Below are 23,371 nucleotides of genomic sequence, written 5' to 3'. Positions count from 1 at the left end.
CTAGGCTTAAGGCCGGGGCACAAGTGCGGGCTAGGCTTAAGGCCGGGGCACAAGTGCGGGCTAGGCTTAAGGCCGGGGCACAAGTGCGGGCTAGGCTTAAGGCCGGGGCACAAGTGCGGGCTAGGCTTAAGGCCGGGGCACAAGTGCGGGCTAGGCTTAAGGCCGGGGCACAAGTGCGGGCTAGGCTTAAGGCCGGGGCACAAGTGCGGGCTAGGCTTAAGGCCGGGGCACAAGTGCGGGCTAGGCTTAAGGCCGGGGCACAAGTGCGGGCTAGGCTTAAGGCCGGGGCACAAGTGCGGGCTAGGCTTAAGGCCGGGGCACAAGTGCGGGCTAGGCTTAAGGCCGGGGCACAAGTGCGGGCTAGGCTTAAGGCCGGGGCACAAGTGCGGGCTAGGCTTAAGGCCTGGGCACAAGTGCGGGCTAGGCTTAAGGCCTGGGCACAAGTGCAGTGCTGGCTAGGACCAAGGCAGGGGGCACAAGTGCTGGCTAGGCTTAAGGCATGGGCACAAGTGCTGTCTAGGCTTAAGGCATACAGCTAACTCTTTGCACTCTTTGCATAAAGGGTTAGGCACCCATAGGGGTGAAGAGCTAGCTTTCACCCCTCTACTCTGTACTTGGACATTTAGGACTAGATCCTTTGTTGTACAGTGCGGAGCCTCTCCATAACCCCATGCTCCAAGCGACCAGGCACTTCTTGTCTGTCCTCCGTAAATGGGTAATGCCTTCTTCCCCAAATACAGTCGTGCATGCGCATTCAGACGGGACAAGAGCGAAGAGCATAAAGCTGGCCCTATGTGCATAACCAACTTGAAGCTGAAGACAAAAACAAACAAACAAGCATTCAAGGGGCTCAAAAGTGCGGGCTAGGCTTAAGGCCTGGGCACAAGTGTGGGCTAGGCTTAAGGCCTGGGCACAAGTGCGGGCTAGGCTTAAGGCCTGGGCACAAGTGCGGGCTAGGCTTAAGGCCTGGGCACAAGTGCGGGCTAGGCTTAAGGCCGGGGCACAAGTGCGGGCTAGGCTTAAGGCCTGGGCACAAGTGCGGGCTAGGCTTAAGGCCGGGGCACAAGTGCAGTGCTGGCTAGGATCAAGGCAGGGGGCACAAGTGCTGGCTAGGCTTAAGGCCGGGGCACAAGTGCGGGCTAGGCTTAAGGCCGGGTCACAAGTGCGGGCTAGGCTTAAGGCCGGGGCACAAGTGCGGGCTAGGCTTAAGGCCTGGGCACAAGTGCGGGCTAGGCTTAAGGCCGGGGCACAAGTGCGGGCTAGGCTTAAGGCCTGGGCACAAGTGCGGGCTAGGCTTAAGGCCTGGGCACAAGTGCAGTGCTGGCTAGGATCAAGGCAGGGGGCACAAGTGCTGGCTAGGCTTAAGGCCTGGGCACAAGTGCGGGCTAGGCTTAAGGCCTGGGCACAAGTGCGGGCTAGGCTTAAGGCCTGGGCACAAGTGCGGGCTAGGCTTAAGGCCTGGGCACAAGTGCGGGCTAGGCTTAAGGCCTGGGCACAAGTGCGGTCTAGGCTTAAGGCCTGAGCACAAGTGCAGGCTAGGCTTAAGGCTTGGGCACAAGTGTAGTGCTAGCTAGGATCAAGGCAGGGGGCACAAGTGCGGGCTAGGCTTAAGGCCTGGGCACAAGTGCGGTCTAGGCTTAAGGCCTGAGCACAAGTGCGGGCTAGGCTTAAGGCCTGGGCACAAGTGTGGGCTAGGCTTAAGGCCTGGGCACAAGTGCGGGCTAGGCTTAAGGCCTGGGCACAAGTGCGGGCTAGGCTTAAGGCCTGGGCACAAGTGCGGGCTAGGCTTAAGGCCGGGGCACAAGTGCGGGCTAGGCTTAAGGCCTGGGCACAAGTGCGGGCTAGGCTTAAGGCCGGGGCACAAGTGCAGTGCTGGCTAGGATCAAGGCAGGGGGCACAAGTGCTGGCTAGGCTTAAGGCCGGGGCACAAGTGCGGGCTAGGCTTAAGGCCGGGTCACAAGTGCGGGCTAGGCTTAAGGCCGGGGCACAAGTGCGGGCTAGGCTTAAGGCCTGGGCACAAGTGCGGGCTAGGCTTAAGGCCGGGGCACAAGTGCGGGCTAGGCTTAAGGCCTGGGCACAAGTGCGGGCTAGGCTTAAGGCCTGGGCACAAGTGCAGTGCTGGCTAGGATCAAGGCAGGGGGCACAAGTGCTGGCTAGGCTTAAGGCCTGGGCACAAGTGCGGGCTAGGCTTAAGGCCTGGGCACAAGTGCGGGCTAGGCTTAAGGCCTGGGCACAAGTGCGGGCTAGGCTTAAGGCCTGGGCACAAGTGCGGGCTAGGCTTAAGGCCTGGGCACAAGTGCGGTCTAGGCTTAAGGCCTGAGCACAAGTGCAGGCTAGGCTTAAGGCTTGGGCACAAGTGTAGTGCTAGCTAGGATCAAGGCAGGGGGCACAAGTGCGGGCTAGGCTTAAGGCCTGGGCACAAGTGCGGGCTAGGCTTAAGGCCTGGGCACAAGTGCGGGCTAGGCTTAAGGCCTGGGCACAAGTGCGGGCTAGGCTTAAGGCCTGGGCACAAGTGCGGGCTAGGCTTAAGGCCTGGGCACAAGTGCGGGCTAGGCTTAAGGCCTGGGCACAAGTGCGGGCTAGGCTTAAGGCCTGGGCACAAGTGCGGGCTAGGCTTAAGGCCTGGGCACAAGTGCGGGCTAGGCTTAAGACCTGGGCACAAGTGCGGGCCAGGCTTAAGGCCTGGGCACAAGTGCGGGCCAGGCTTAAGGCCTGGGCACAAGTGCGGGCCAGGCTTAAGGCCTGGGCACAAGTGCGGGCCAGGCTTAAGGCCTGGGCACAAGTGCGGGCTAGGCTTAAGGCCTGGGCACACGTGCGGGCTAGGCTTAAGGCCTGGGCACACGTGCGGGCTAGGCTTAAGGCCGGGGCACAAGTGCGGGCTAGGCTTAAGGCCGGGGCACAAGTGCGGGCTAGGCTTAAGGCCGGGGCACAAGTGCGGGCTAGGCTTAAGGCCGGGGCACAAGTGCGGGCTAGGCTTAAGGCCTGGGCACAAGTGCGGTCTAGGCTTAAGGCCTGGGCACAAGTGCGGGCTAGGCTTAAGGCCGGGGCACAAGTGCGGGCTAGGCTTAAGGCCGGGGCACAAGTGCGGGCTAGGCTTAAGGCCGGGGCACAAGTGCGGGCTAGGCTTAAGGCCTGGGCACAAGTGCGGGCTAGGCTTAAGGCCTGGGCACAAGTGCGGTCTAGGCTTAAGGCCTGGGCACAAGTGCGGGCCAGGCTTAAGGCCTGGGCACAAGTGCGGGCCAGGCTTAAGGCCTGGGCACAAGTGCGGGCTAGGCTTAAGGCCTGGGCACAAGTGCGGGCTAGGCTTAAGGCCTGGGCACACGTGCGGGCTAGGCTTAAGGCCGGGGCACAAGTGCGGGCTAGGCTTAAGGCCGGGGCACAAGTGCGGGCTAGGCTTAAGGCCGGGGCACAAGTGCGGGCTAGGCTTAAGGCCGGGGCACAAGTGCGGGCTAGGCTTAAGGCCTGGGCACAAGTGCGGTCTAGGCTTAAGGCCTGGGCACAAGTGCGGGCTAGGCTTAAGGCCGGGGCACAAGTGCGGGCTAGGCTTAAGGCCGGGGCACAAGTGCGGGCTAGGCTTAAGGCCGGGGCACAAGTGCGGGCTAGGCTTAAGGCCTGGGCACAAGTGCGGGCTAGGCTTAAGGCCTGGGCACAAGTGCGGTCTAGGCTTAAGGCCTGGGCACAAGTGCAGGCTAGGCTTAAGGCTTGGGCACAAGTGTAGTGCTAGCTAGGATCAAGGCAGGGGGCACAAGTGCGGGCTAGGCTTAAGGCCTGGGCACAAGTGCGGGCTAGGCTTAAGGCCTGGGCACAAGTGCGGGCTAGGCTTAAGGCCTGGGCACAAGTGCGGGCTAGGCTTAAGGCCTGGGCACAAGTGCGGGCTAGGCTTAAGGCCTGGGCACAAGTGCGGGCTAGGCTTAAGGCCTGGGCACAAGTGCGGGCTAGGCTTAAGGCCTGGGCACAAGTGCGGGCTAGGCTTAAGACCTGGGCACAAGTGCGGGCCAGGCTTAAGGCCTGGGCACAAGTGCGGGCCAGGCTTAAGGCCTGGGCACAAGTGCGGGCCAGGCTTAAGGCCTGGGCACAAGTGCGGGCTAGGCTTAAGGCCTGGGCACAAGTGCGGGCTAGGCTTAAGGCCTGGGCACACGTGCGGGCTAGGCTTAAGGCCGGGGCACAAGTGCGGGCTAGGCTTAAGGCCGGGGCACAAGTGCGGGCTAGGCTTAAGGCCGGGGCACAAGTGCGGGCTAGGCTTAAGGCCGGGGCACAAGTGCGGGCTAGGCTTAAGGCCGGGGCACAAGTGCGGGCTAGGCTTAAGGCCGGGGCACAAGTGCGGGCTAGGCTTAAGGCCGGGGCACAAGTGCGGGCTAGGCTTAAGGCCTGGGCACAAGTGCGGGCTAGGCTTAAGGCCTGGGCACAAGTGCAGTGCTGGCTAGGACCAAGGCAGGGGGCACAAGTGCTGGCTAGGCTTAAGGCATGGGCACAAGTGCGGGCTAGGCTTAAGGCCTGGGCACAAGTGCGGGCTAGGCTTAAGGCCAGGGCACAAGTGCGGGCTAGGCTTAAGGCCGGGGCACAAGTGCGGGCTAGGCTTAAGGCCGGGGCACAAATGCGGGCTAGGCTTATGGCCGGGGCACAAGTGCGGGCTAGGCTTATGGCCGGGGCACAAGTGCGGGCTAGGCTTAAGGCCGGGGCACAAGTGCGGGCTAGGCTTAAGGCCGGGGCACAAGTGCGGGCTAGGCTTAAGGCCGGGGCACAAGTGCGGGCTAGGCTTAAGGCCGGGGCACAAGTGCGGGTTAGGCTTAAGGCCGGAGCACAAGTGCGGGCTAGGCTTAAGGCCGGGGCACAAGTGCGGGCTAGGCTTAAGGCCTGGGCACAAGTGCGGGCTAGGCTTAAGGCCTGGGCACAAGTGCAGTGCTGGCTAGGACCAAGGCAGGGGGCACAAGTGACGGCTAGGCTTAAGGCATGGGCACAAGTGCGGGCTAGGCTTAAGGCCTGGGCACAAGTGCGGGCTAGGCTTAAGGCCGGGGCACAAGTGCGGGCTAGGCTTAAGGCCGGGGCACAAGTGCGGGCTAGGCTTAAGGCCGGGGCACAAGTGCGGGCTAGGCTTAAGGCCGGGGCACAAGTGCGGGCTAGGCTTATGGCCGGGGCACAAGTGCGGGCTAGGCTTAAGGCCGGGGCACAAGTGCGGGCTAGGCTTAAGGCCGGGGCACAAGTGCGGGCTAGGCTTAAGGCCGGGGCACAAGTGCGGGCTAGGCTTAAGGCCGGGGCACAAGTGCGGGCTAGGCTTAAGGCCGGGGCACAAGTGCGGGCTAGGCTTAAGGCCGGGGCACAAGTGCGGGCTAGGCTTAAGGCCGGGGCACAAGTGCGGGCTAGGCTTAAGGCCGGGGCACAAGTGCGGGCTAGGCTTAAGGCCGGGGCACAAGTGCGGGCTAGGCTTAAGGCCGGGGCACAAGTGCGGGCTAGGCTTAAGGCCGGGGCACAAGTGCGGGCTAGGCTTAAGGCCGGGGCACAAGTGCGGGCTAGGCTTAAGGCCGGGGCACAAGTGTGGGCTAGGCTTAAGGCCGGGGCACAAGTGCGGGCTAGGCTTAAGGCCTGGGCACAAGTGCGGGCTAGGCTTAAGGCCTGGGCACAAGTGCGGGCTAGGCTTAAGGCCTGGGCACAAGTGCAGTGCTGGCTAGGACCAAGGCAGGGGGCACAAGTGCTGGCTAGGCTTAAGGCATGGGCACAAGTGCTGTCTAGGCTTAAGGCATACAGCTAACTCTTTGCACTCTTTGCATAAAGGGTTAGGCACCCATAGGGGTGAAGAGCTAGCTTTCACCCCTCTACTCTGTACGTGGACATTTAGGACTAGATCCTTTGTTGTACAGTGCGGAGCCTCTCCATAACCCCATGCTCCAAGCGACCAGGCACTTCTTGTCTGTCCTCCGTAAATGGGTAATGCCTTCTTCCCCAATTACAGTCGTGCATGCGCATTCAGACGGGACAAGAGCGAAGAGCATAAAGCTGGCCCTATGTGCATAACCAACTTGAAGCTGAAGACAAAAACAAACAAACAAGCATTCAAGGGGCTCAAAAGTGCGGGCTAGGCTTAAGGCCTGGGCACAAGTGTGGGCTAGGCTTAAGGCCTGGGCACAAGTGCGGGCTAGGCTTAAGGCCTGGGCACAAGTGCGGGCTAGGCTTAAGGCCTGGGCACAAGTGCGGGCTAGGCTTAAGGCCGGGGCACAAGTGCGGGCTAGGCTTAAGGCCTGGGCACAAGTGCGGGCTAGGCTTAAGGCCGGGGCACAAGTGCAGTGCTGGCTAGGATCAAGGCAGGGGGCACAAGTGCTGGCTAGGCTTAAGGCCGGGGCACAAGTGCGGGCTAGGCTTAAGGCCGGGTCACAAGTGCGGGCTAGGCTTAAGGCCGGGGCACAAGTGCGGGCTAGGCTTAAGGCCTGGGCACAAGTGCAGGCTAGGCTTAAGGCCGGGGCACAAGTGCGGGCTAGGCTTAAGGCCTGGGCACAAGTGCGGGCTAGGCTTAAGGCCTGGGCACAAGTGCAGTGCTGGCTAGGATCAAGGCAGGGGGCACAAGTGCTGGCTAGGCTTAAGGCCTGGGCACAAGTGCGGGCTAGGCTTAAGGCCTGGGCACAAGTGCGGGCTAGGCTTAAGGCCTGGGCACAAGTGCGGGCTAGGCTTAAGGCCTGGGCACAAGTGCGGGCTAGGCTTAAGGCCTGGGCACAAGTGCGGGCTAGGCTTAAGGCCTGGGCACAAGTGCGGGCTAGGCTTAAGGCCTGGGCACAAGTGCGGGCCAGGCTTAAGGCCTGGGCACAAGTGCGGGCCAGGCTTAAGGCCTGGGCACAAGTGCGGGCCAGGCTTAAGGCCTGGGCACAAGTGCGGGCCAGGCTTAAGGCCTGGGCACAAGTGCGGGCTAGGCTTAAGGCCTGGGCACAAGTGCGGGCCAGGCTTAAGGCCTGGGCACACGTGCGGGCTAGGCTTAAGGCCGGGGCACAAGTGCGGGCTAGGCTTAAGGCCGGGGCACAAGTGCGGGCTAGGCTTAAGGCCTGGGCACAAGTGCGGGCTAGGCTTAAGGCCTGGGCACAAGTGCGGGCTAGGCTTAAGGCCTGGGCACAAGTGCAGTGCTGGCTAGGATCAAGGCAGGGGGCACAAGTGCTGGCTAGGCTTAAGGCCTGGGCACAAGTGCGGGCTAGGCTTAAGGCCGGGGCACAAGTGCGGGCTAGGCTTAAGGCCGGGGCACAAGTGCTGGCTAGGCTTAAGGCCGGGGCACAAGTGCGGGCTAGGCTTAAGGCCGGGGCACAAGTGCGGGCTAGGCTTAAGGCCGGGGCACAAGTGCGGGCTAGGCTTAAGGCCGGGGCACAAGTGCGGGCTAGGCTTAAGGCCGGGGCACAAGTGCGGGCTAGGCTTAAGGCCGGGGCACAAGTGCGGGCTAGGCTTAAGGCCGGGGCACAAGTGCGGGCTAGGCTTAAGGCCTGGGCACAAGTGCGGGCTAGGCTTAAGGCCTGGGCACAAGTGCAGTGCTGGCTAGGACCAAGGCAGGGGGCACAAGTGCTGGCTAGGCTTAAGGCATGGGCACAAGTGCTGTCTAGGCTTAAGGCATACAGCTAACTCTTTGCACTCTTTGCATAAAGGGTTAGGCACCCATAGGGGTGAAGAGCTAGCTTTCACCCCTCTACTCTGTACGTGGACATTTAGGACTAGATCCTTTGTTGTACAGTGCGGAGCCTCTCCATAACCCCATGCTCCAAGCGACCAGGCACTTCTTGTCTGTCCTCCGTAAATGGGTAATGCCTTCTTCCCCAATTACAGTCGTGCATGCGCATTCAGACGGGACAAGAGCGAAGAGCATAAAGCTGGCCCTATGTGCATAACCAACTTGAAGCTGAAGACAAAAACAAACAAACAAGCATTCAAGGGGCTCAAAAGTGCGGGCTAGGCTTAAGGCCTGGGCACAAGTGTGGGCTAGGCTTAAGGCCTGGGCACAAGTGCGGGCTAGGCTTAAGGCCTGGGCACAAGTGCGGGCTAGGCTTAAGGCCTGGGCACAAGTGCGGGCTAGGCTTAAGGCCGGGGCACAAGTGCGGGCTAGGCTTAAGGCCTGGGCACAAGTGCGGGCTAGGCTTAAGGCCGGGGCACAAGTGCAGTGCTGGCTAGGATCAAGGCAGGGGGCACAAGTGCTGGCTAGGCTTAAGGCCGGGGCACAAGTGCGGGCTAGGCTTAAGGCCGGGTCACAAGTGCGGGCTAGGCTTAAGGCCGGGGCACAAGTGCGGGCTAGGCTTAAGGCCTGGGCACAAGTGCAGGCTAGGCTTAAGGCCGGGGCACAAGTGCGGGCTAGGCTTAAGGCCTGGGCACAAGTGCGGGCTAGGCTTAAGGCCTGGGCACAAGTGCAGTGCTGGCTAGGATCAAGGCAGGGGGCACAAGTGCTGGCTAGGCTTAAGGCCTGGGCACAAGTGCGGGCTAGGCTTAAGGCCTGGGCACAAGTGCGGGCTAGGCTTAAGGCCTGGGCACAAGTGCGGGCTAGGCTTAAGGCCTGGGCACAAGTGCGGGCTAGGCTTAAGGCCTGGGCACAAGTGCGGGCTAGGCTTAAGGCCTGGGCACAAGTGCGGGCTAGGCTTAAGGCCTGGGCACAAGTGCGGGCCAGGCTTAAGGCCTGGGCACAAGTGCGGGCCAGGCTTAAGGCCTGGGCACAAGTGCGGGCCAGGCTTAAGGCCTGGGCACAAGTGCGGGCCAGGCTTAAGGCCTGGGCACAAGTGCGGGCTAGGCTTAAGGCCTGGGCACAAGTGCGGGCCAGGCTTAAGGCCTGGGCACACGTGCGGGCTAGGCTTAAGGCCGGGGCACAAGTGCGGGCTAGGCTTAAGGCCGGGGCACAAGTGCGGGCTAGGCTTAAGGCCGGGGCACAAGTGCGGGCTAGGCTTAAGGCCGGGGCACAAGTGCGGGCTAGGCTTAAGGCCGGGGCACAAGTGCGGGCTAGGCTTAAGGCCGGGGCACAAGTGCGGGCTAGGCTTAAGGCCTGGGCACAAGTGCGGGCTAGGCTTAAGGCCTGGGCACAAGTGCGGTCTAGGCTTAAGGCCTGGGCACAAGTGCAGGCTAGGCTTAAGGCTTGGGCACAAGTGTAGTGCTAGCTAGGATCAAGGCAGGGGGCACAAGTGCGGGCTAGGCTTAAGGCCTGGGCACAAGTGCGGGCTAGGCTTAAGGCCTGGGCACAAGTGCGGGCTAGGCTTAAGGCCTGGGCACAAGTGCGGGCTAGGCTTAAGGCCTGGGCACAAGTGCGGGCTAGGCTTAAGGCCTGGGCACAAGTGCGGGCTAGGCTTAAGGCCTGGGCACAAGTGCGGGCTAGGCTTAACGCCTGGGCACAAGTGCGGGCTAGGCTTAAGACCTGGGCACAAGTGCGGGCCAGGCTTAAGGCCTGGGCACAAGTGCGGGCCAGGCTTAAGGCCTGGGCACAAGTGCGGGCCAGGCTTAAGGCCTGGGCACAAGTGCGGGCCAGGCTTAAGGCCTGGGCACAAGTGCGGGCTAGGCTTAAGGCCTGGGCACAAGTGCGGGCTAGGCTTAAGGCCTGGGCACAAGTGCGGGCTAGGCTTAAGGCCTGGGCACAAGTGCGGGCTAGGCTTAAGGCCTGGGCACAAGTGCGGGCTAGGCTTAAGGCCTGGGCACAAGTGCGGGCTAGGCTTAAGGCCTGGGCACAAGTGCGGGCTAGGCTTAAGGCCTGGGCACAAGTGCGGGCTAGGCTTAAGACCTGGGCACAAGTGCGGGCCAGGCTTAAGGCCTGGGCACAAGTGCGGGCCAGGCTTAAGGCCTGGGCACAAGTGCGGGCCAGGCTTAAGGCCTGGGCACAAGTGCGGGCTAGGCTTAAGGCCTGGGCACAAGTGCGGGCTAGGCTTAAGGCCTGGGCACACGTGCGGGCTAGGCTTAAGGCCGGGGCACAAGTGCGGGCTAGGCTTAAGGCCGGGGCACAAGTGCGGGCTAGGCTTAAGGCCGGGGCACAAGTGCGGGCTAGGCTTAAGGCCGGGGCACAAGTGCGGGCTAGGCTTAAGGCCGGGGCACAAGTGCGGGCTAGGCTTAAGGCCGGGGCACAAGTGCGGGCTAGGCTTAAGGCCGGGGCACAAGTGCGGGCTAGGCTTAAGGCCTGGGCACAAGTGCGGGCTAGGCTTAAGGCCTGGGCACAAGTGCAGTGCTGACTAGGACCAAGGCAGGGGGCACAAGTGCTGGCTAGGCTTAAGGCATGGGCACAAGTGCGGGCTAGGCTTAAGGCCTGGGCACAAGTGCGGGCTAGGCTTAAGGCCAGGGCACAAGTGCGGGCTAGGCTTAAGGCCGGGGCACAAGTGCGGGCTAGGCTTAAGGCCGGGGCACAAATGCGGGCTAGGCTTATGGCCGGGGCACAAGTGCGGGCTAGGCTTATGGCCGGGGCACAAGTGCGGGCTAGGCTTAAGGCCGGGGCACAAGTGCGGGCTAGGCTTAAGGCCGGGGCACAAGTGCGGGCTAGGCTTAAGGCCGGGGCACAAGTGCGGGCTAGGCTTAAGGCCGGGGCACAAGTGCGGGCTAGGCTTAAGGCCGGGGCACAAGTGCGGGTTAGGCTTAAGGCCGGGGCACAAGTGCGGGCTAGGCTTAAGGCCGGGGCACAAGTGCGGGCTAGGCTTAAGGCCTGGGCACAAGTGCGGGCTAGGCTTAAGGCCTGGGCACAAGTGCAGTGCTGGCTAGGACCAAGGCAGGGGGCACAAGTGACGGCTAGGCTTAAGGCATGGGCACAAGTGCGGGCTAGGCTTAAGGCCTGGGCACAAGTGCGGGCTAGGCTTAAGGCCGGGGCACAAGTGCGGGCTAGGCTTAAGGCCGGGGCACAAGTGCGGGCTAGGCTTAAGGCCGGGGCACAAGTGCGGGCTAGGCTTAAGGCCAGGGCACAAGTGCGGGCTAGGCTTATGGCCGGGGCACAAGTGCGGGCTAGGCTTAAGGCCGGGGCACAAGTGCGGGCTAGGCTTAAGGCCGGGGCACAAGTGCGGGCTAGGCTTAAGGCCGGGGCACAAGTGCGGGCTAGGCTTAAGGCTTGGGCACAAGTGTAGTGCTAGCTAGGATCAAGGCAGGGGGCACAAGTGCGGGCTAGGCTTAAGGCCTGGGCACAAGTGCGGGCTAGGCTTAAGGCCTGGGCACAAGTGCGGGCTAGGCTTAAGGCCGGGGCACAAGTGCGGGCTAGGCTTAAGGCCGGGGCACAAGTGCAGGCTAGGCTTAAGGCTTGGGCACAAGTGTAGTGCTAGCTAGGATCAAGGCAGGGGGCACAAGTGCGGGCTAGGCTTAAGGCCTGGGCACAAGTGCGGGCTAGGCTTAAGGCCTGGGCACAAGTGCAGGCTAGGCTTAAGGCCTGGGCACAAGTGCGGGCTAGGCTTAAGGCCTGGGCACAAGTGCGGGCTAGGCTTAAGGCCTGGGCACAAGTGCGGGCTAGGCTTAAGGCCTGGGCACAAGTGCGGGCTAGGCTTAAGGCCTGGGCACAAGTGCGGGCTAGGCTTAAGACCTGGGCACAAGTGCGGGCCAGGCTTAAGGCCTGGGCACAAGTGCGGGCCAGGCTTAAGGCCTGGGCACAAGTGCGGGCCAGGCTTAAGGCCTGGGCACAAGTGCGGGCTAGGCTTAAGGCCTGGGCACAAGTGCGGGCTAGGCTTAAGGCCTGGGCACAAGTGCGGGCTAGGCTTAAGGCCTGGGCACAAGTGCGGGCTAGGCTTAAGGCCTGGGCACAAGTGCGGGCTAGGCTTAAGGCCTGGGCACAAGTGCGGGCTAGGCTTAAGGCCTGGGCACAAGTGCGGGCTAGGCTTAAGGCCTGGGCACAAGTGCGGGCTAGGCTTAAGACCTGGGCACAAGTGCGGGCCAGGCTTAAGGCCTGGGCACAAGTGCGGGCCAGGCTTAAGGCCTGGGCACAAGTGCGGGCCAGGCTTAAGGCCTGGGCACAAGTGCGGGCTAGGCTTAAGGCCTGGGCACAAGTGCGGGCTAGGCTTAAGGCCTGGGCACACGTGCGGGCTAGGCTTAAGGCCGGGGCACAAGTGCGGGCTAGGCTTAAGGCCGGGGCACAAGTGCGGGCTAGGCTTAAGGCCGGGGCACAAGTGCGGGCTAGGCTTAAGGCCGGGGCACAAGTGCGGGCTAGGCTTAAGGCCGGGGCACAAGTGCGGGCTAGGCTTAAGGCCGGGGCACAAGTGCGGGCTAGGCTTAAGGCCGGGGCACAAGTGCGGGCTAGGCTTAAGGCCGGGGCACAAGTGCGGGCTAGGCTTAAGGCCTGGGCACAAGTGCAGTGCTGGCTAGGACCAAGGCAGGGGGCACAAGTGCTGGCTAGGCTTAAGGCATGGGCACAAGTGCGGGCTAGGCTTAAGGCCTGGGCACAAGTGCGGGCTAGGCTTAAGGCCAGGGCACAAGTGCGGGCTAGGCTTAAGGCCGGGGCAAAAGTGCGGGCTAGGCTTAAGGCCGGGGCACAAATGCGGGCTAGGCTTATGGCCGGGGCACAAGTGCGGGCTAGGCTTATGGCCGGGGCACAAGTGCGGGCTAGGCTTAAGGCCGGGGCACAAGTGCGGGCTAGGCTTAAGGCCGGGGCACAAGTGCGGGCTAGGCTTAAGGCCGGGGCACAAGTGCGGGCTAGGCTTAAGGCCGGGGCACAAGTGCGGGTTAGGCTTAAGGCCGGGGCACAAGTGCGGGCTAGGCTTAAGGCCGGGGCACAAGTGCGGGCTAGGCTTAAGGCCTGGGCACAAGTGCGGGCTAGGCTTAAGGCCTGGGCACAAGTGCAGTGCTGGCTAGGACCAAGGCAGGGGGCACAAGTGACGGCTAGGCTTAAGGCATGGGCACAAGTGCGGGCTAGGCTTAAGGCCTGGGCACAAGTGCGGGCTACGCTTAAGGCCTGGGCACAAGTGCGGGCTAGGCTTAAGGCCGGGGCACAAGTGCGGGCTAGGCTTAAGGCCGGGGCACAAGTGCGGGCTAGGCTTAAGGCCAGGGCACAAGTGCGGGCTAGGCTTATGGCCGGGGCACAAGTGCGGGCTAGGCTTAAGGCCGGGGCACAAGTGCGGGCTAGGCTTAAGGCCGGGGCACAAGTGCGGGCTAGGCTTAAGGCCGGGGCACAAGTGCGGGCTAGGCTTAAGGCCGGGGCACAAGTGCGGGCTAGGCTTAAGGCCGGGGCACAAGTGCGGGCTAGGCTTAAGGCCGGGGCACAAGTGCGGGCTAGGCTTAAGGCCGGGGCACAAGTGCGGGCTAGGCTTAAGGCCGGGGCACAAGTGCGGGCTAGGCTTAAGGCCGGGGCACAAGTGCGGGCTAGGCTTAAGGCCTGGGCACAAGTGCGGGCTAGGCTTAAGGCCTGGGCACAAGTGCAGTGCTGGCTAGGACCAAGGCAGGGGGCACAAGTGCTGGCTAGGCTTAAGGCATGGGCACAAGTGCGGGCTAGGCTTAAGGCCTGGGCACAAGTGCGGGCTAGGCTTAAGGCCAGGGCACAAGTGCGGGCTAGGCTTAAGGCCGGGGCACAAGTGCGGGCTAGGCTTAAGGCCGGGGCACAAATGCGGGCTAGGCTTATGGCCGGGGCACAAGTGCGGGCTAGGCTTAAGGCCGGGGCACAAGTGCGGGCTAGGCTTAAGGCCGGGGCACAAGTGCGGGCTAGGCTTAAGACCTGGGCACAAGTGCGGGCCAGGCTTAAGGCCTGGGCACAAGTGCGGGCCAGGCTTAAGGCCTGGGCACAAGTGCGGGCCAGGCTTAAGGCCTGGGCACAAGTGCGGGCTAGGCTTAAGGCCTGGGCACAAGTGCGGGCTAGGCTTAAGGCCTGGGCACACGTGCGGGCTAGGCTTAAGGCCGGGGCACACGTGCGGGCTAGGCTTAAGGCCGGGGCACAAGTGCGGGCTAGGCTTAAGGCCGGGGCACAAGTGCGGGCTAGGCTTAAGGCCGGGGCACAAGTGCGGGCTAGGCTTAAGGCCGGGGCACAAGTGCGGGCTAGGCTTAAGGCCGGGGCACAAGTGCGGGCTAGGCTTAAGGCCTGGGCACAAGTGCGGTCTAGGCTTAAGGCCTGGGCACAAGTGCGGGCTAGGCTTAAGGCCGGGGCACAAGTGCGGGCTAGGCTTAAGGCCGGGGCACAAGTGCGGGCTAGGCTTAAGGCCGGGGCACAAGTGCGGGCTAGGCTTAAGGCCTGGGCACAAGTGCGGGCTAGGCTTAAGGCCTGGGCACAAGTGCAGTCTAGGCTTAAGGCCTGGGCACAAGTGCGGGCCAGGCTTAAGGCCTGGGCACAAGTGCGGGCCAGGCTTAAGGCCTGGGCACAAGTGCGGGCTAGGCTTAAGGCCTGGGCACAAGTGCGGGCTAGGCTTAAGGCCTGGGCACACGTGCGGGCTAGGCTTAAGGCCGGGGCACAAGTGCGGGCTAGGCTTAAGGCCGGGGCACAAGTGCGGGCTAGGCTTAAGGCCGGGGCACAAGTGCGGGCTAGGCTTAAGGCCGGGGCACAAGTGCGGGCTAGGCTTAAGGCCTGGGCACAAGTGCGGTCTAGGCTTAAGGCCTGGGCACACGTGCGGGCTAGGCTTAAGGCCGGGGCACAAGTGCGGGCTAGGCTTAAGGCCGGGGCACAAGTGCGGGCTAGGCTTAAGGCCGGGGCACAAGTGCGGGCTAGGCTTAAGGCCGGGGCACAAGTGCGGGCTAGGCTTAAGGCCGGGGCACAAGTGCGGGCTAGGCTTAAGGCCGGGGCACAAGTGCGGGCTAGGCTTAAGGCCTGGGCACAAGTGCGGGCTAGGCTTAAGGCCTGGGCACAAGTGCGGTCTAGGCTTAAGGCCTGGGCACAAGTGCAGGCTAGGCTTAAGGCTTGGGCACAAGTGTAGTGCTAGCTAGGATCAAGGCAGGGGGCACAAGTGCGGGCTAGGCTTAAGGCCTGGGCACAAGTGCGGGCTAGGCTTAAGGCCTGGGCACAAGTGCGGGCTAGGCTTAAGGCCTGGGCACAAGTGCGGGCTAGGCTTAAGGCCTGGGCACAAGTGCGGGCTAGGCTTAAGGCCTGGGCACAAGTGCGGGCTAGGCTTAAGGCCTGGGCACAAGTGCGGGCTAGGCTTAAGGCCTGGGCACAAGTGCGGGCTAGGCTTAAGACCTGGGCACAAGTGCGGGCCAGGCTTAAGGCCTGGGCACAAGTGCGGGCCAGGCTTAAGGCCTGGGCACAAGTGCGGGCCAGGCTTAAGGCCTGGGCACAAGTGCGGGCTAGGCTTAAGGCCTGGGCACAAGTGCGGGCTAGGCTTAAGGCCTGGGCACAAGTGCGGGCTAGGCTTAAGGCCTGGGCACAAGTGCGGGCTAGGCTTAAGGCCTGGGCACAAGTGCGGGCTAGGCTTAAGGCCTGGGCACAAGTGCGGGCTAGGCTTAAGGCCTGGGCACAAGTGCGGGCTAGGCTTAAGGCCTGGGCACAAGTGCGGGCTAGGCTTAAGACCTGGGCACAAGTGCGGGCCAGGCTTAAGGCCTGGGCACAAGTGCGGGCCAGGCTTAAGGCCTGGGCACAAGTGCGGGCCAGGCTTAAGGCCTGGGCACAAGTGCGGGCTAGGCTTAAGGCCTGGGCACAAGTGCGGGCTAGGCTTAAGGCCTGGGCACACGTGCGGGCTAGGCTTAAGGCCGGGGCACAAGTGCGGGCTAGGCTTAAGGCCGGGGCACAAGTGCGGGCTAGGCTTAAGGCCGGGGCACAAGTGCGGGCTAGGCTTAAGGCCGGGGCACAAGTGCGGGCTAGGCTTAAGGCCGGGGCACAAGTGCGGGCTAGGCTTAAGGCCGGGGCACAAGTGCGGGCTAGGCTTAAGGCCGGGGCACAAGTGCGGGCTAGGCTTAAGGCCTGGGCACAAGTGCGGGCTAGGCTTAAGGCCTGGGCACAAGTGCAGTGCTGGCTAGGACCAAGGCAGGGGGCACAAGTGCTGGCTAGGCTTAAGGCATGGGCACAAGTGCGGGCTAGGCTTAAGGCCTGGGCACAAGTGCGGGCTAGGCTTAAGGCCAGGGCACAAGTGCGGGCTAGGCTTAAGGCCGGGGCACAAGTGCGGGCTAGGCTTAAGGCCGGGGCACAAATGCGGGCTAGGCTTATGGCCGGGGCACAAGTGCGGGCTAGGCTTATGGCCGGGGCACAAGTGCGGGCTAGGCTTAAGGCCGGGGCACAAGTGCGGGCTAGGCTTAAGGCCGGGGCACAAGTGCGGGCTAGGCTTAAGGCCGGGGCACAAGTGCGGGCTAGGCTTAAGGCCGGGGCACAAGTGCGGGTTAGGCTTAAGGCCGGGGCACAAGTGCGGGCTAGGCTTAAGGCCGGGGCACAAGTGCGGGCTAGGCTTAAGGCCTGGGCACAAGTGCGGGCTAGGCTTAAGGCCTGGGCACAAGTGCAGTGCTGGCTAGGACCAAGGCAGGGGGCACAAGTGACGGCTAGGCTTAAGGCATGGGCACAAGTGCGGGCTAGGCTTAAGGCCTGGGCACAAGTGCGGGCTAGGCTTAAGGCCGGGGCACAAGTGCGGGCTAGGCTTAAGGCCGGGGCACAAGTGCGGGCTAGGCTTAAGGCCGGGGCACAAGTGCGGGCTAGGCTTAAGGCCGGGGCACAAGTGCGGGCTAGGCTTATGGCCGGGGCACAAGTGCGGGCTAGGCTTAAGGCCGGGGCACAAGTGCGGGCTAGGCTTAAGGCCGGGGCACAAGTGCGGGCTAGGCTTATGGCCGGGGCACAAGTGCGGGCTAGGCTTAAGGCCGGGGCACAAGTGCGGGCTAGGCTTAAGGCTTGGGCACAAGTGTAGTGCTAGCTAGGATCAAGGCAGGGGGCACAAGTGCGGGCTAGGCTTAAGGCCTGGGCACAAGTGCGGGCTAGGCTTAAGGCCTGGGCACAAGTGCGGGCTAGGCTTAAGGCCGGGGCACAAGTGCGGGCTAGGCTTAAGGCCGGGGCACAAGTGCAGGCTAGGCTTAAGGCTTGGGCACAAGTGTAGTGCTAGCTAGGATCAAGGCAGGGGGCACAAGTGCGGGCTAGGCTTAAGGCCTGGGCACAAGTGCGGGCTAGGCTTAAGGCCTGGGCACAAGTGCGGGCTAGGCTTAAGGCCTGGGCACAAGTGCGGGCTAGGCTTAAGGCCTGGGCACAAGTGCGGGCTAGGCTTAAGGCCTGGGCACAAGTGCGGGCTAGGCTTAAGGCCTGGGCACAAGTGCGGGCTAGGCTTAAGGCCTGGGCACAAGTGCGGGCTAGGCTTAAGACCTGGGCACAAGTGCGGGCCAGGCTTAAGGCCTGGGCACAAGTGCGGGCCAGGCTTAAGGCCTGGGCACAAGTGCGGGCCAGGCTTAAGGCCTGGGCACAAGTGCGGGCTAGGCTTAAGGCCTGGGCACAAGTGCGGGCTAGGCTTAAGGCCTGGGCACAAGTGCGGGCTAGGCTTAAGGCCTGGGCACAAGTGCGGGCTAGGCTTAAGGCCTGGGCACAAGTGCGGGCTAGGCTTAAGGCCTGGGCACAAGTGCGGGCTAGGCTTAAGGCCTGGGCACAAGTGCGGGCTAGGCTTAAGGCCTAGGCACAAGTGCGGGCTAGGCTTAAGACCTGGGCACAAGTGCGGGCCAGGCTTAAGGCCTGGGCACAAGTGCGGGCCAGGCTTAAGGCCTGGGCACAAGTGCGGGCCAGGCTTAAGGCCTGGGCACAAGTGCGGGCTAGGCTTAAGGCCTGGGCACAAGTGCGGGCTAGGCTTAAGGCCTGGGCACACGTGCGGGCTAGGCTTAAGGCCGGGGCACAAGTGCGGGCTAGGCTTAAGGCCGGGGCACAAGTGCGGGCTAGGCTTAAGGCCGGGGCACAAGTGCGGGCTAGGCTTAAGGCCGGGGCACAAGTGCGGGCTAGGCTTAAGGCCGGGGCACAAGTGCGGGCTAGGCTTAAGGCCGGGGCACAAGTGCGGGCTAGGCTTAAGGCCGGGGCACAAGTGCGGGCTAGGCTTAAGGCCTGGGCACAAGTGCGGGCTAGGCTTAAGGCCTGGGCACAAGTGCAGTGCTGGCTAGGACCAAGGCAGGGGGCACAAGTGCTGGCTAGGCTTAAGGCATGGGCACAAGTGCGGGCTAGGCTTAAGGCCTGGGCACAAGTGCGGGCTAGGCTTAAGGCCAGGGCACAAGTGCGGGCTAGGCTTAAGGCCGGGGCAAAAGTGCGGGCTAGGCTTAAGGCCGGGGCACAAATGCGGGCTAGGCTTATGGCCGGGGCACAAGTGCGGGCTAGGCTTATGGCCGGGGCACAAGTGCGGGCTAGGCTTAAGGCCGGGGCACAAGTGCGGGCTAGGCTTAAGGCCGGGGCACAAGTGCGGGCTAGGCTTAAGGCCGGGGCACAAGTGCGGGCTAGGCTTAAGGCCGGGGCACAAGTGCGGGTTAGGCTTAAGGCCGGGGCACAAGTGCGGGCTAGGCTTAAGGCCGGGGCACAAGTGCGGGCTAGGCTTAAGGCCTGGGCACAAGTGCGGGCTAGGCTTAAGGCCTGGGCACAAGTGCAGTGCTGGCTAGGACCAAGGCAGGGGGCACAAGTGACGGCTAGGCTTAAGGCATGGGCACAAGTGCGGGCTAGGCTTAAGGCCTGGGCACAAGTGCGGGCTACGCTTAAGGCCGGGGCACAAGTGCGGGCTAGGCTTAAGGCCGGGGCACAAGTGCGGGCTAGGCTTAAGGCCGGGGCACAAGTGCGGGCTAGGCTTAAGGCCAGGGCACAAGTGCGGGCTAGGCTTATGGCCGGGGCACAAGTGCGGGCTAGGCTTAAGGCCGGGGCACAAGTGCGGGCTAGGCTTAAGGCCGGGGCACAAGTGCGGGCTAGGCTTAAGGCCGGGGCACAAGTGCGGGCTAGGCTTAAGGCCGGGGCACAAGTGCGGGCTAGGCTTAAGGCCGGGGCACAAGTGCGGGCTAGGCTTAAGGCCGGGGCACAAGTGCGGGCTAGGCTTAAGGCCGGGGCACAAGTGCGGGCTAGGCTTAAGGCCGGGGCACAAGTGCGGGCTAGGCTTAAGGCCGGGGCACAAGTGCGGGCTAGGCTTAAGGCCGGGGCACAAGTGCGGGCTAGGCTTAAGGCCTGGGCACAAGTGCGGGCTAGGCTTAAGGCCTGGGCACAAGTGCAGTGCTGGCTAGGACCAAGGCAGGGGGCACAAGTGCTGGCTAGGCTTAAGGCATGGGCACAAGTGCTGTCTAGGCTTAAGGCATACAGCTAACTCTTTGCACTCTTTGCATAAAGGGTTAGGCACCCATAGGGGTGAAGAGCTAGCTTTCACCCCTCTACTCTGTACTTGGACATTTAGGACTAGATCCTTTGTTGTACAGTGCGGAGCCTCTCCATAACCCCATGCTCCAAGCGACCAGGCACTTCTTGTCTGTCCTCCGTAAATGGGTAATGCCTTCTTCCCCAATTACAGTCGTGCATGCGCATTCAGACGGGACAAGAGCGAAGAGCATAAAGCTGGCCCTATGTGCATAACCAACTTGAAGCTGAAGACAAAAACAAACAAACAAGCATTCAAGGGGCTCAAAAGTGCGGGCTAGGCTTAAGGCCTGGGCACAAGTGTGGGCTAGGCTTAAGGCCTGGGCACAAGTGCGGGCTAGGCTTAAGGCCTGGGCACAAGTGCGGGCTAGGCTTAAGGCCTGGGCACAAGTGCGGGCTAGGCTTAAGGCCGGGGCACAAGTGCGGGCTAGGCTTAAGGCCTGGGCACAAGTGCGGGCTAGGCTTAAGGCCGGGGCACAAGTGCAGTGCTGGCTAGGATCAAGGCAGGGGGCACAAGTGCTGGCTAGGCTTAAGGCCGGGGCACAAGTGCGGGCTAGGCTTAAGGCCGGGTCACAAGTGCGGGCTAGGCTTAAGGCCGGGGCACAAGTGCGGGCTAGGCTTAAGGCCTGGGCACAAGTGCAGGCTAGGCTTAAGGCCGGGGCACAAGTGCGGGCTAGGCTTAAGGCCTGGGCACAAGTGCGGGCTAGGCTTAAGGCCTGGGCACAAGTGCAGTGCTGGCTAGGATCAAGGCAGGGGGCACAAGTGCTGGCTAGGCTTAAGGCCTGGGCACAAGTGCGGGCTAGGCTTAAGGCCTGGGCACAAGTGCGGGCTAGGCTTAAGGCCTGGGCACAAGTGCGGGCTAGGCTTAAGGCCTGGGCACAAGTGCGGGCTAGGCTTAAGGCCTGGGCACAAGTGCGGGCTAGGCTTAAGGCCTGGGCACAAGTGCGGGCTAGGCTTAAGGCCTGGGCACAAGTGCGGGCTAGGCTTAAGGCCTGGGCACAAGTGCGGGCCAGGCTTAAGGCCTGGGCACAAGTGCGGGCCAGGCTTAAGGCCTGGGCACAAGTGCGGGCCAGGCTTAAGGCCTGGGCACAAGTGCGGGCTAGGCTTAAGGCCTGGGCACAAGTGCGGGCCAGGCTTAAGGCCTGGGCACACGTGCGGGCTAGGCTTAAGGCCGGGGCACAAGTGCGGGCTAGGCTTAAGGCCGGGGCACAAGTGCGGGCTAGGCTTAAGGCCGGGGCACAAGTGCGGGCTAGGCTTAAGGCCGGGGCACAAGTGCGGGCTAGGCTTAAGGCCGGGGCACAAGTGCGGGCTAGGCTTAAGGCCGGGGCACAAGTGCGGGCTAGGCTTAAGGCCTGGGCACAAGTGCGGGCTAGGCTTAAGGCCTGGGCACAAGTGCGGTCTAGGCTTAAGGCCTGGGCACAAGTGCAGGCTAGGCTTAAGGCTTGGGCACAAGTGTAGTGCTAGCTAGGATCAAGGCAGGGGGCACAAGTGCGGGCTAGGCTTAAGGCCTGGGCACAAGTGCGGGCTAGGCTTAAGGCCTGGGCACAAGTGCGGGCTAGGCTTAAGACCTGGGCACAAGTGCGGGCCAGGCTTAAGGCCTGGGCACAAGTGCGGGCCAGGCTTAAGGCCTGGGCACAAGTGCGGGCCAGGCTTAAGGCCTGGGCACAAGTGCGGGCTAGGCTTAAGGCCTGGGCACAAGTGCGGGCTAGGCTTAAGGCCTGGGCACAAGTGCGGGCTAGGCTTAAGGCCTGGGCACAAGTGCGGGCTAGGCTTAAGGCCTGGGCACAAGTGCGGGCTAGGCTTAAGGCCTGGGCACAAGTGCGGGCTAGGCTTAAGGCCTGGGCACAAGTGCGGGCTAGGCTTAAGGCCTGGGCACAAGTGCGGGCTAGGCTTAAGGCCTGGGCACAAGTGCGGGCCAGGCTTAAGGCCTGGGCACAAGTGCGGGCCAGGCTTAAGGCCTGGGCACAAGTGCGGGCCAGGCTTAAGGCCTGGGCACAAGTGCGGGCTAGGCTTAAGGCCTGGGCACAAGTGCGGGCCAGGCTTAAGGCCTGGGCACACGTGCGGGCTAGGCTTAAGGCCGGGGCACAAGTGCGGGCTAGGCTTAAGGCCGGGGCACAAGTGCGGGCTAGGCTTAAGGCCGGGGCACAAGTGCGGGCTAGGCTTAAGGCCGGGGCACAAGTGCGGGCTAGGCTTAAGGCCGGGGCACAAGTGCGGGCTAGGCTTAAGGCCGGGGCACAAGTGCGGGCTAGGCTTAAGGCCTGGGCACAAGTGCGGGCTAGGCTTAAGGCCTGGGCACAAGTGCGGTCTAGGCTTAAGGCCTGGGCACAAGTGCAGGCTAGGCTTAAGGCTTGGGCACAAGTGTAGTGCTAGCTAGGATCAAGGCAGGGGGCACAAGTGCGGGCTAGGCTTAAGGCCTGGGCACAAGTGCGGGCTAGGCTTAAGGCCTGGGCACAAGTGCGGGCTAGGCTTAAGGCCTGGGCACAAGTGCGGGCTAGGCTTAAGGCCTGGGCACAAGTGCGGGCTAGGCTTAAGGCCTGGGCACAAGTGCGGGCTAGGCTTAAGGCCTGGGCACAAGTGCGGGCTAGGCTTAAGGCCTGGGCACAAGTGCGGGCTAGGCTTAAGACCTGGGCACAAGTGCGGGCCAGGCTTAAGGCCTGGGCACAAGTGCGGGCCAGGCTTAAGGCCTGGGCACAAGTGCGGGCTAGGCTTAAGGCCTGGGCACAAGTGCGGGCTAGGCTTAAGGCCTGGGCACAAGTGCGGGCTAGGCTTAAGGCCTGGGCACACGTGCGGGCTAGGCTTAAGGCCGGGGCACAAGTGCGGGCTAGGCTTAAGGCCGGGGCACAAGTGCGGGCTAGGCTTAAGGCCGGGGCACAAGTGCGGGCTAGGCTTAAGGCCGGGGCACAAGTGCGGGCTAGGCTTAAGGCCGGGGCACAAGTGCGGGCTAGGCTTAAGGCCGGGGCACAAGTGCGGGCTAGGCTTAAGGCCTGGGCACAAGTGCGGGCTAGGCTTAAGGCCTGGGCACAAGTGCAGTGCTGGCTAGGACCAAGGCAGGGGGCACAAGTGCTGGCTAGGCTTAAGGCATGGGCACAAGTGCGGGCTAGGCTTAAGGCCTGGGCACAAGTGCGGGCTAGGCTTAAGGCCAGGGCACAAGTGCGGGCTAGGCTTAAGGCCGGGGCACAAGTGCGGGCTAGGCTTAAGGCCGGGGCACAAATGCGGGCTAGGCTTATGGCCGGGGCACAAGTGCGGGCTAGGCTTAAGGCCGGGGCACAAGTGCGGGCTAGGCTTAAGGCCGGGGCACAAGTGCGGGCTAGGCTTAAGACCTGGGCACAAGTGCGGGCCAGGCTTAAGGCCTGGGCACAAGTGCGGGCCAGGCTTAAGGCCTGGGCACAAGTGCGGGCCAGGCTTAAGGCCTGGGCACAAGTGCGGGCTAGGCTTAAGGCCTGGGCACAAGTGCGGGCTAGGCTTAAGGCCTGGGCACACGTGCGGGCTAGGCTTAAGGCCGGGGCACACGTGCGGGCTAGGCTTAAGGCCGGGGCACAAGTGCGGGCTAGGCTTAAGGCCGGGGCACAAGTGCAGGCTAGGCTTAAGGCCGGGGCACAAGTGCGGGCTAGGCTTAAGGCCGGGGCACAAGTGCGGGCTAGGCTTAAGGCCTGGGCACAAGTGCGGTCTAGGCTTAAGGCCTGGGCACAAGTGCGGGCTAGGCTTAAGGCCGGGGCACAAGTGCGGGCTAGGCTTAAGGCCGGGGCACAAGTGCGGGCTAGGCTTAAGGCCGGGGCACAAGTGCGGGCTAGGCTTAAGGCCTGGGCACAAGTGCGGGCTAGGCTTAAGGCCTGGGCACAAGTGCAGTCTAGGCTTAAGGCCTGGGCACAAGTGCGGGCCAGGCTTAAGGCCTGGGCACAAGTGCGGGCCAGGCTTAAGGCCTGGGCACAAGTGCGGGCTAGGCTTAAGGCCTGGGCACAAGTGCGGGCTAGGCTTAAGGCCTGGGCACACGTGCGGGCTAGGCTTAAGGCCGGGGCACAAGTGCGGGCTAGGCTTAAGGCCGGGGCACAAGTGCGGGCTAGGCTTAAGGCCGGGGCACAAGTGCGGGCTAGGCTTAAGGCCGGGGCACAAGTGCGGGCTAGGCTTAAGGCCTGGGCACAAGTGCGGTCTAGGCTTAAGGCCTGGGCACAAGTGCGGGCTAGGCTTAAGGCCGGGGCACAAGTGCGGGCTAGGCTTAAGGCCGGGGCACAAGTGCGGGCTAGG

This window comes from Ranitomeya imitator, unplaced genomic scaffold (assembly GCF_032444005.1).
Source record: "Ranitomeya imitator isolate aRanImi1 unplaced genomic scaffold, aRanImi1.pri SCAFFOLD_508, whole genome shotgun sequence".
Taxonomy (NCBI): domain Eukaryota; kingdom Metazoa; phylum Chordata; class Amphibia; order Anura; family Dendrobatidae; genus Ranitomeya; species Ranitomeya imitator.
The sequence above is the reverse complement of the archived record's forward strand: the minus strand, read 5'-3'. Positions refer to the sequence as shown.